This window comes from Octopus bimaculoides, chromosome 16 (assembly GCF_046866305.1).
Source record: "Octopus bimaculoides isolate indiv1 chromosome 16, ASM4686630v1, whole genome shotgun sequence".
Taxonomy (NCBI): Eukaryota; Metazoa; Mollusca; class Cephalopoda; order Octopoda; family Octopodidae; genus Octopus; species Octopus bimaculoides.
Genome location: NC_142943.1, coordinates 5,307,243 through 5,319,181, shown reverse-complemented (window position 1 = coordinate 5,319,181; position 11,939 = coordinate 5,307,243). Strand labels below are relative to the sequence as shown.

The window sequence follows — 11,939 nt, the reverse complement described above, 5'->3', positions numbered from 1 at the left end:
ATATATACGGCCTCCGATTTGGTACTTGCGCAAATAACTATTTATATATACATATCCATATATACGTACACACACACACACATATATATATACACTTATATACATACATACAGAGAGAGGCAGGTATTCATATTCATACATATGTGTGCATGCATATATATATATATATATATATATATATATATACATACATTCATTCAAACATACATACATACATACATACATACGTACGTACGTACGTATGTACATATCTGACACAGACCATGTGTCGGTAGCCAGCTGGAAAAGGTGTTTTCCTGGGGCTAAAATGTAGTAACATCGTCCTGCGTAGGACTGCCTCAATGTGGTGGCAAATAGACTTTACTATATATGTATATGTGTGTGTGTAGAGAGACAGAGAGAGAGAGAAAGTAAGAGATTAAAATACACGCACACAGGAGTATATATATATAAATTTTTATATATATACACGCACACACACACACACACACACACACACACAAACACACACACACACACACACACACAAACACACACGTACATATATATGTATACATGCATACGCATACATACTTGCATATTTCTGCGCGCCCGCGCGTTTATGTGTATACAATCTTGACAAGTCACATGATCTAAGGCCCGTGTTTAAACCTGGATCAATTACATCGTAAAACAGTCAAGTGTTAATCACTTAAAAACACCCTAAAGCTGTTTTATTCTAGGTTTATTGTCTAAACGATTACGGTCTATTATGATGTGGAAAGAAGTTTCGTCTTCTTGCACCTACAGAGTATCTTAACAGGCATGATAGAGCAGCACAATATATTCACTAAGTAATTTGCGAAACCTGGACCTGCCCCTTGATAAAAAACTGGTGGGAGTACAAACCACCTCCAGTGCTTGAAAATGATCACATCTCACTTCTCTGGAACTTCACTGTTCAAACTGACAGAAAAATAGGTGCGAATAGGCCAGACATTACATTGAAAGACTTCAGACAAAAACCATGCCTCCTCATTGATATGACTGTCCCAATCGATATAAACGTATCTGTCAAGACCTACCAAAAACTGAGCAAGTATAAAGATCTTGAAATAGAAATTGACAAAATGTGGAACCTCAAGACTAAAACAATACTTGTTGTGATAGGTGCCCTAGGAATGATAGCAAAAGGGGCCGATTGCTACCTAGCTCAGATACTAGGAAACCCCAAAATGGCAGAAATTCTAAAGATAGTGCTCATGGGAACTGCCCATATCCTACGTAAAATACTGTCTATGTAATCTCAAATTTTAAAACAAACACATAATTTTCTTATGGTTTCTTAAACATTCACTAGAACAAAACTACAAATTCAAATATATGGTACCCTAGGCATAACACCTACATGAACTTCTAACTTGTTGTCTCTTGAGGTCTCTGGGTGAGACTTGGATCCAACTTGTAGATATGCAAAGCAAAAGTCAAACAAAATAATAATAATGATGATGATGATGATGATCCTTTCTACTATAGGCACAAAGCCTAAAATTTGGGGGAGGGAGGGAGGGGACTAGTGGATTATATCGGCCCCAGTGTTTCACTGGTACTTATTTTATCGACCCCGAAAGGATGAAAGACAAAGTCGACCTCGGCGGAATTTGAACTAAGAACTGGAAGACGATCGAAATGGTCAGCAGCATTTCGTCCGGGTGTGATGATAATAGCGGTTTTAAATTTTGACCAACAAGTTCGGGGGCTGATCGACCAACAAGTCGATCACGTAGAACCCCGAAAGGGTCTCTTTATTTTATTAAACAGAATGGTTTTCAAAAAGGTTTTACACACACACACACACACACACACACACACACACATATATAACGATTCGCCAAAAAGAGTCCCATAAAGTTAGTACCAGGCTTGAAAAATATTGGTACTGGTGTCGATAAGATGTACTAAAATTCTTTCAGCCGGTGCCAGAGCACAGCCACGGTGTTACCATTAAAACAAAGAAAAAATAAAAGATAAAAGATTCACACACACACATACACACACACGCTTGTATGTGTGTATGTATGTAGACGATCATGGTGCCATAATCCCTGCTGCTGATGGTGGTGTTGGTTATAACGATGATAATGATGATGATGATGTGGTAGTGGTTCTGGTAGTGATGATGATGTTGATAATGAAACACTGGATGTTGGGTTGTGATAGAGGAAGGTTAAATGAAAGAGATATTACTTAACAGTAGATTTGTGTGGTATATAATTGCATATATATAATGTGTGTATATAATATATATATATATATATATATATATGTGTGTGTGTGTATACAGATATATATACAAGTACATAAATATATATATATATAAACACAAATGTATATATGTGTGTGTGTGTTTATATATATATATATATATATATATGTATGTATATATACACACATCATAGACAATTGAATGCTACACCAAACGAAGGCCGTAGGTAGCAAATAGCCGCCCGCCACCTCCACCAAGCACTTCCACCGTTTTACGGTAGTGACACCGGAAATAGTTTGTACACTAAATTCATGTCATCAGAGGTCAAACAATTTCAAGCTTACTACACAGATAATAAACATTAGCTTGAAATATCATCAGTTAGGCTAGCGCTGTATAGATGAGTGGGTGTGTATATATAGATGTGTGTGTGTGTGTGTGTGTGTGTGTGTGTGTGTGTGTGTGTGTGTGTGTGTGTGTGTGTGTGTGTGTGTGTGTGTGTGTGTGTGTGTGTGTGTGTGTGTGTGTGTGTGTGTGTGTGTGTGTGTGTGTGTGTGTGTGTGTGTGTGTGTGTGTGTGTGTGTGTGTGTGTGTGTGTGTGTGTGTGTGTGTGTGTGTGTGTGTGTGTGTGTGTGTGTGTGTGTGTGTGTGTGTGTGTGTGTGTGTGTGTGTGTGTGTGTGTGTGTGTGTGTGTGTGTGTGTGTGTGTGTGTGTGTGTGTGTGTGTGTGTGTGTGTGTGTGTGTGTGTGTGTGTGTGTGTGTGTGTGTGTGTGTGTGTGTGTGTGTGTGTGTGTGTGTGTGTGTGTGTGTGTGTGTGTGTGTGTGTGTGTGTGTGTGTGTGTGTGTGTGGTTTTGCGTTGGTGTGCTGGAATATGTTAGGATTTTGGTTGTGCGCGAGTTCCTGGTAGAGCGTGTAGACACACACACACACACACACACACACACACACACACACACACACACACACACACACACACACACACACACACACACACACACACACAGTCATATATTCTTTCATTCATTCGCTTTCATATATACTCATGTGTTTAGATATGTATATATATATATGTGTATATGTATATGCACACATATACATTTCTGGGTTCAGTCCCACTGCGTGGCAGCCTGGGCAAGTGTCTTCTACTATAGCCTCAAGCCAACCAAAGCCGTCCTCTATTGGCACGGCTCCGAAATAATACAAGGTAAAGTTGACTTCCGCCGAATTTGAACTCAGAACGTAGTGATCCAGAATAAATACTGTGAGCAATTTTATTTGTCACTCCGTCGGTTACGACGACGAGGGTTCCAGTTGATCCGAACAACGGAATAATCTGGTTGTGAAATTTGTGTGCAAGTGGCTGAGCACTCCACAGAGAAGCGGACCCTGAACACCGAATATACTTGAGAACAGAATGCGACAAGGCTGGTCCTTTGACTTACAGGTGGAACTCATTTTTGTCAGCTGATTGGACTGGAGCAACATGAAATAAATTGTCTTGCCGAAGGACACAATGCGCCGCTGAGGATCGAACTCACGCCCTTAAGATCCTAATCAGAATACCCTAACCACTAAACTACGCGCCTTTACACCATTTTATCTAACTCTTTAACGACTCTACCATTGAGCTGGATTCCAAAATAGAACCCTTAATTTTAAACTACATTAGTCCAAGTTCATCTAGCCGTCGGTATGTACCACCAGGTCATCTGGGAAAGTTATTTCAGATAGTACCGGCCCCTTATCTAGGGGCTGAATTTTCATTTCTCTTTTCTTCTTCAGCATAACTAAGAACATGTTCTGTTCAAACGCCATATCAGGGCCCATTATGCATTTTCTTCTATAGAGAAGACGAGATATCTTTTATCTGATGTGTGTTATTTGTTCCAATCGTTAGATTGCAGCTATGCTGTTGCTCCACCTTTAAGAATTTTTAGTCGAACGAATCGACCCCGGTACCTATTACGTTTTTAAGCCTAGTTCTTATTTTATCGGTCGTTTCTGCCTAACCTATAAGTTACCAGAGCGTAAACAAACTAACACCGGCTGTCAAGTGCTGTGGTGAACAAACACAAACACATAGTCGTGTGTGTACGACGGGCTTCTTTCAGTTTGCGTCAGCCAAATCCACTCAGAAGGCTTTAGTCGACCCGAGGCTGCAGTAGAAGGCATTTGCCCAGGGTTCCACGCAGTGGGACTGAACCCGGAACCATGTGGTTGGAAAGTAAGTTTCTTATCACACGACCACAGCGTTTAAATGACTTGTCGAGATGTACCTGGGGGTGTATGAGTAAAATGTTACGGTAAGACACGATGAAAGGATGCTGAGCGAGAGAGTGAGAGAGAGAGGGTGAGAGAGGGGTGGGTGAGAAGGTGAGAGTGTTTGAAATTAGGTGGTTCGGTCGTTTACATACTGAACATGTTAGTGAATTAAACGGTCCTCAGCGGGTAGCTGTGTACTTGAGGACTGCAGATATAGTTTAACGAGTCGTTACCTACCCCGAATACCCGGGGTGACGCGAGAGACCTACATGCTGTCTTAGGAAATTAAGACGCCCTCTCACACTGCGCTGAGTAAAAACAACAACACAAACAACAACGACACCAACAACAAAAACAACAACAACAGCAAAGACAAGAATAGAAGCAATTGCAACAACAGAGCAAAAAAGAAAAAAACAGCAAATAATAATAATAACAACACAATAACAAACAACAGCAGAGGCATCACTTGCACTTACAGAACAAAAACAATAGCTGATGATGATGATGATGATGATGATAATAATAAGAGCAAGAACAAAAGCCATAGCAATTGCACCAACAGAGCAAAAACAAAAGCAAGAAGAAGAAGAAAAAGGAGAAGGAAAAGAAGGATAAAAAGGAAAAGAAGAAGGAAAAGAAGAAGGATAAAAAGGAAAAGAAGTAGACGAAGAAAAAGGAAAAGGAGAAGAAAAAGAAAAAGAGGAATAAAAAGGAAAAGAAAAAGAAGACGAAGAAGAAGTAGACGAAGACGTAGACGAAGAAAAAGGAGAAGAAGGAAAAGGAGGAGAAGAAGAAAAAGAACAACAACAAAAATAACTACAACAAAAATAAAAGCCACAGCAATTGCAACAGCAACAACAGTAACAGCTCAAGAGAAACAAAAACGACACCAACAACAACAAGAACAATAACAAACAGAAACAATAATAACAATGACAACAATAACAAAAACACACAAAACGGCAACAACAATGAAGTTATAAGGTTTTTGCATTGGAAATACCCAGAATGCCGACCCACCCCCTTCACCCTTCCCCCAAGGCACAACAACAACCACAACAACAAGATGAAGATATAACTAATAATAATGATATTGTTTATGTTAATAGCAATATTGGTGGACAACAATAACATCAACAATAAGTGTAACAACAACAACACATGTACATACACGAACGCACGCACACATACACGAACTCACACACACACACACACACACACAAATATATATATATATATATATATATATACATATATATATGTAATTTGCATATATATATATAAATATATTTGTGTATATATGTATATGCATGCGTATACATGCTTGTCTACACACACACACACACACACACACACACATATATATACTCGTTCCAATCATGCGGCTGCGGTCATGCTGTAGCACCACCATGTTATGTATGTGTATGTAAATATAAGTATACTTGTAAATATATATCTATATATCTACTCACATATACACACGTATATATGCGCGCACACACACATACATACACATACACACACGCACACATATGTATATACACACACATGTATATGTATCTATGTGTGTATACATGCAAATATCTACGCATAGGGGGTACGTTGACATACAAATACATTTGCTTCACATAAGACAGCTACTAGGCGGGTGTTTGAAGTAACTCATCCACTGCCACCCCGAACCGTTACCCTAAACGCCACCCCGACACCTCAACCCCTTGCCATCCGTAAACCACCACCCACATCTGAACCCACCACACCCAACCTTACCAAAACAAAATAAAACAAGGCACCAAGCTTCCTTTTGTTGCCTACACCATCCTACCCCTTACTTCCACCCGGCTACCAACAACCAATTCTTCATCCACGACTCCACCACCACCATTACCACTACCCGAGAGGTATGACTGCCCACCCGGCCCACGTCGTTACCCTATACCACCTAACACACAGCCGCACGTTTGGCGCCAAAGCGGAGCGTCAAACGGCTAATTAACCGTTGACTTATAGAATGAGAGCGAAACAACTCAGCGAGAAAATGGAAGACGAGCAACAACAACAAAAGCAGCGACGACGACGGCGCGAAAAGGATTTTCTGGTTTTGAGAATGGACATTTTTATTTTTTAATTTTTTAGTTTCGTGCTTCTGTGATTTCCATTTCATTAAAAAAAATCTCCATCGAATCTTCTTCAAGGACAACTTGGCCTACACCGTCTCCTACTTATTTCTTTATCATATATTTATAAACACACACACACACATATATGTATATATACGTATATAAATGTATATACGCTCATCCATTGATTCATCTGTATATATATATATATATATATATATACATATATATATACATATATACATAAACACACATATATACATAAACACACATATATACATAAACACACATATATATGTGTATATATATAACCATTCATCTACTGTTGTATGTCTGTGTGCATACACAACTATATGTACGTGTATATATATATATACATATACACACAAATATATATGTATATACGTGTATATATATATGTACGTGTATATATATATATATATATATGTATGTATATATAATGTACGTGTGTCTATTTGTAAGTGTATGTGTGTGTATATATATATATATATATATGTGTGTGTGTATATATAATGTACGAGTGTCTATTTGTAAGTGTATGTGTGTGTGTATATATATATATATATATATATATATATATATATCGATGTATGTCTTTGGAAGCGGTGCGTGTGGTGTAAAATTAATGAACTTATCCTTTAAAGGAAAAGGAAAAAAAAAATACAAATGAAAACAACAACAATAATGTAATTGTTTATTTCTTTTTATTAGTCTTGTTTATTGTTATTCCGCTTTAGATTGTTAAAACTAACATTTAGGCTTTTGACTGTGGAGGAGATATTTAAGGTCTTAACCGAAGCGACTAATGCCCTCTCCAGTTGGCCGTCTTTCTTCTTTAGTCCTCCCTTCTTTCATGTTGATCTGTCTTCTCAAATGGTGGTGGCCGGAAGAAGAGAGTTCTAAGATGGCGTTTATAGCGTCTGCGATATCTATGAATGTATTTAAGGATTAAGAAACATGGTTTGATAGTGAGGCGAGGGAGTTGATCACAAGACAGAAACCTCTCGGCACACAGCAACAAGCAGCAACTTGGTTGAGGGATAAAGAGCGTCGGTTGAACTTCTGTGCGTTTGGGATTTAAACCATACCGAGGCGAGCTTTTTGCTCTTTATCTTATTTATCCTTTCGAGGTTGATATATAAATAGAATTTTAGCGATTTCTGTCGATACATACACACATACATACATGGTGGCCGTCCATTCGTGGTCGAGGAAGACCATTGCTGACCTTCGAGAAGATTGTGCGCTCTAGGACAAACTTATATTTTGCATTTGCGGCTCCGTTGGTGGTTAATGCATCCTGCTCTTGATAAGCATACACGACTGCAAACATTGCAAACCAAGCTCTCCCCATTCACTACACCAGCAGTGCACTTTCGAGCAGCGCGCTTATGTTCTTCATGCAGAATATGTGCTCTCTCAAAAGTGTCGACCCACTCCTTAACCTGCTTGCTCCATCTGTGGCGATGACAGGAATTGCTCTCCCAGTCAGTCTCCTACATATCACAAGCCATTACACAAGCTCAGATGGAATCGATTTAAACTGGCTTAAAGCATTATCAATGAAGATCCCAGAAAATCAATGAGGGGCATCATGAAGAACAGAAAGGACTACCAGTACTGTAGTGCACAAGAACATTTTGATAAAGGTCATACGTACTGAGGAGAGACCAATTCATGTCTGTAAAGACACAGGAAAGCAGTTTGATCCGTGCAAATGTTTACGTACCAAGGTTTAAAATCCTCTGAACATGGTTTTTCTCTGATGAGATAAAATTCAACCAAGACCAATAGTCTAACAGGAGAAATGTACCCAGGGTGATGCCAAATATGTTTTCAGCAACTATGGTAGTTTTAAGAATAACGAAGATCATGTACGCCGGATCACATCTTTCCATGGCAAATGCTGAGTTGTTGGGGAGGATTGCTAAGCCCTGAATGGATAAAACACGCAGAAACTGCGGCCATGCTGGGGCACCGCCTTCAGTACTAATTATTTTACTTTCCAGTTTGAATCTTGTTCTATCGCATAACTTTTGCCGAACCGCTAACTTACCGGGCCGTAAACAAACTAACACTGGTTGGCAAACAGTGGTAGTGGGAAAACAAACAATATTAGACACAGACTCACACACACACGCACACAGAGACACACAAGTAGATACACACTCGTACATACACACATATGCATACAGATACACATACATACAAACTCTTACATACACACATATGCCTACAGATACACACACATACAAACTCTTACATACACGCATACATATACGAGCGACTCTGGAACAGTTTCCGTCTACCAAATTCATTCACAAGGCATTGATTGATTCGGTGCTAAAGTAGATGACACTTGTAGAGGACGCCGTGCTGTGGGACGGAACCCGAAACCACATGGTTGCAAGGCGAGTTTCTTACCCACACGACCATGCCTGCGACTATGTAATCTACTTCTATCCGCTGTAATACGATCTTTCATCCATACGAGACGATGCACTGGGGCAGATGTAACGTTTATTAATTAGATCACGTGAGCAGATTGCGTGGGCGGGGGTATACTGGGTGGGTGGAGGTGGCGGCAGAAGTGTCGGATGTTATAGAAAGTGGGGTGGTAAGTAGGGTGGGAGAGGGTTGGTAACTCACTAAGTGAGTGGCGCGGGTGGATCGCTTTGTATTTTAGATTTTGTTGCTAAGAAGATACATTTCGATGAGTTTTTAATTAAAATCGGAAACGAGAGAGAATCAAATTTAGAAAACGATGCGACTCACTGTAACTACAAACAAGCTATTAAATAATAATAATAATAATAATAATAATAATAATAATAATAATATAAACATCCTTGTACTCCAGAAGATCAGTAACCTGGTAGGAAGAACTCACACACTCAGAAAGATGCTCTCAATTAAATGGTAACAAGACATTCTTTGGTGCCAAGGTTTGAATCCTGGTTCTATAAGAGAGGAACAGCAACAGGAATCAGTTGATGATGATGATGACGATAATGAAAGTAATAATAAGACAGGAAAGAAAGGGAACCATAGGAAAGAAAAAAGAATGGATGAAAACCACTTGTGTGGATGATGTGAGGAGGAGAAATGTGAGTGAAATAGCACAGCATCAGTATGTGTTTAGAAGCATCAAGAGCGAGAGGGAAGGGGAGAAATATGTCCTCTGTCTGTCTGTTTGTCTGACTGTTTATCTATTAAAATACCTATCTATCTATCTATCTGTATATCTGTGTCTATTTGCAAGTTTCTAGATAGACAGACAGACAGACATAAGTATACATATATATCTACATACAAACACATATGCATATATATATATTCTCTTTTACTCTTTTACTTGTTTCAGTCTTTTGACTGTGGCCATGCTGGAGCACCGCCTTTAGTCGAGCAAATCGACCCCAGGACTTATTCTTTAGAAGCCTAGTACTTATTCTATCGGTCTTTTTTGCCGAACCGCTAAGTTACGGGGACATAAACACACCAACATCGGTTGTCAAGCGATGTTGGGGGGGGGGGGGGACAAACACAGACACACAAACACATACACACATACATATACATATATACGACGGGCTTCTTTCAGTTTCCGTCTACCAAATCCACTCACAAGGCTTTGGTCGGACCGAGGCTATAGTAGAAGAAACTTGCCCAAGGTGCCACGCAGTGGGACTGAACCCGGGACCATGTGGTTGGTAAGCAAGCTACTTACCACACAGCCACTCCTACGCCTATATATATATATATATATATATATATATATATATATATATATATATATATATATATATATATATATATATATATATATGTGTATATATATATATATATATACACATGTATATACATATGTATATGTACATATATGTGTGTGTGTGTTTGTATATACGAATATATCTATGTCTGTATGTAAGTATATGAGTTTGAGAGCGTGTATATATAAGTGGGTGTGCCGATGAATGTAAGTTTAAACGGAATTTGTGACATCCAGAATGAATCCAGGGTGGGTATATGGTCGAGAGAATTGGAGAAATATGTTTTTGGGTTGAAGTCAGCGTTTCTTCATCTCGGAAAAATGTCTGTCTGTCTGTCTGTCTGTCATTCTGTATGCATGTATGTGTGACTGCACGTCTGTGTGTCTGGCTACGACCATCTCACTTCCTCTTTGCCCATCAATCATTCAGTATGTCACAATGTAGGCTCAGCTTCAAGTCCCTATATATCCATATTTGCCACCCTACCATTCTCTCTCCCCCTCAGTCTCTACTTCTCCATATATTTATATATCATGTCTACACTACACACGCACACCCGTATATATGCACATACATACACACATACATACATATATATATATATATATATATATATATATATATACACAAATACATACCTTTATATGTATATATAAGTGTATATATATATATAAAGGTATGTATTTGTGTATATATATATATATATATATATATATATATATGTAACGCTATTGCCGTCCTCATGGTTCCTCTCTAGTATCTGAGAATTACGGCTCAAAGAAGTCCAAAGAGCTATAGAGATCTACATTCGTTGAAATTAGACATACAAAAACAAGATGACATCATGTCATATGATGTCTGACGTCACTGGTGCTATGTTTGTTGCCCTGGTGCGATTTCTAAATATCTTACCCTCTAAGACATTTTACCCTTTTTTACCATTTCATATTGAAGCATAATGTAAATACACTAAGTGGCTAGGCTTGACTAATTGTTTGTCTTCTTCATTAAAGAAATATTACATATATCCCGCAAACAGAGATTGGTACCTCTTAGCCATAGCGTATTCATGCTACAGAATCCAACCAAATCTACCGTGCCCTGTTTCAAAGTGGAACTCTTTATGCAATGTCCAGTTTAACATCACCAATTGTGTTTTAGCAGAGTCCACTGAGATGAAGTTGCTAGCATTCGGACAAGATTACTGGTACGAAGACACCCAAGATCTTCCTCCATTTCAAAACAGAACGCAAAAAATATCTATATAAATTCTAAATCATTTTAAATGGAGAGGGATCATATTTAAAATATATTAGAGAAACAAGATAATAAGTGAGTATTTCAGAAAAAAAAACGCACGTACTCTTATCTACATCTGCAAAAACAATCAAACTGTTATTTAAGAAGAACAAATTATTACAATATCATTTGGGAGAAGTATAACATGTTTCGCCACATAATTGAGTTGACATTTCGATTCCGCTATATTGTGTTCACTTGTATATACGAGACTTTAG

At 38.5% G+C, this 11,939-nt stretch overlaps 1 long non-coding RNA gene across 1 annotated transcript in view; it reads right to left on the bottom strand.

Annotated features, from left to right (window-relative positions):
* Positions 1–7,359: 7,359 nt before the first annotated feature.
* LOC149132260 (uncharacterized) overlaps positions 7,360–11,939 on the bottom strand; it is a 72,848-nt gene continuing 68,268 nt past the window's right edge. The window contains exon 3 of the long non-coding RNA XR_016244554.1: positions 7,360–9,612. This is a non-coding gene — a long non-coding RNA (uncharacterized LOC149132260). The remainder of the gene's footprint in view (positions 9,613–11,939) is intronic.